Consider the following 1076-nt stretch of genomic DNA (forward strand, 5'->3'; position numbering starts at 1 on the left):
GGGGGGGGGGGGATGTTTTATCAAGTATAGTCTAGATCTGATCGATCTAAATCTCTTAAATATAGTATACTTTTTGTCGAAAACCAGTATAAACTCCTTTATACATTGTGTGCATCAGACAACAGTGAAAGGAAGGATTATTTACATTTTATTGAGAGGAGCTACTTATAGTTAAAATATATACCCTTCTTACAAAGCACAGGTGTAACAAAACTACCAAAATATTGAGACATGTCTATGATATTATTTACGTAAATTATTTCAGCTGTAAAAGTGAAACAAAGAGAGTCCTCCAACCCAAACGACTGGACCCAGTCAGTGCATATTATCATTATTTACAGTTATCATTATCACTGTATCGTCGCGTGTGGTCCTAAACACCAGTTATGTGCTCTGCACATTTCATCGTTCATTGAAAACAACGATATGGTGAACCGATTTATAACAATACCACCTAACTCAAATACTAGTAGAATTTTGACAAAACATCTTCTGAATTCACTCGTATACAAATGTTACTGTAACCTCGTCTGGATCAAAGATGTCGGTCACAAACATTGGAAATTTCCCAGACTTTGGCTCATTCATACTTACGTTTTATATTATTCCAGTAGTAATTTCATCAACACATATCCTGTATAAACAATTGTGCTCCAAAATGTATGTCAGTTTTGGTTAGAACTGGTGTTATTTTGACGCCAAACTGTCAGTGTGCTTTTCCCGTCCGTCTCAGATCAGCCGATCATGTGATGTCAAAGTTCAGAGGTCAGAGAGCAAGAGTAATATTGCGGAACGAGGTAGGACGATCACCCGCTTTTCATTGGTTAAAAATGTAGGTGTGTGTAGGTAATATGCCTAATATGGAATTGTATATATACAGTGATAACCAAAACAAAGTCTCATATTTAGCTTCCGTACATGTATGGCTTGCATAGTTACGAGGACCGTTTCCATACGAAATACAACATGTGCGCTTATACAATCCATCTGTCCGCCATCGATATCACTATTTATTACAACGGACTAAGATATAGCGATAATCTAAGTCGGTGATCTTACATATATTGATATATTAC

The 1076-nt window shown here is 36.3% G+C and overlaps 1 protein-coding gene across 1 annotated transcript in view; it reads right to left on the reverse strand.

Moving 5' to 3' along the window:
* The window catches only part of LOC110452015 (phosphatidate phosphatase LPIN1-like), a 37484-nt gene extending 36721 nt beyond the window's left edge, over positions 1-763 (reverse strand). Inside the window, exon 1 of the mRNA XM_021500272.1 lies at positions 595-763. The gene's annotated coding sequence lies outside the window, so the exon portion shown is untranslated. The remainder of the gene's footprint in view (positions 1-594) is intronic.
* Between the last annotated feature and the right edge of the window lie 313 nt (positions 764-1076).

Source organism: Mizuhopecten yessoensis, unplaced genomic scaffold, assembly GCF_002113885.1.
Source record: "Mizuhopecten yessoensis strain PY_sf001 unplaced genomic scaffold, ASM211388v2 scaffold6361, whole genome shotgun sequence".
NCBI lineage: Eukaryota > Metazoa > Mollusca > Bivalvia > Pectinida > Pectinidae > Mizuhopecten > Mizuhopecten yessoensis.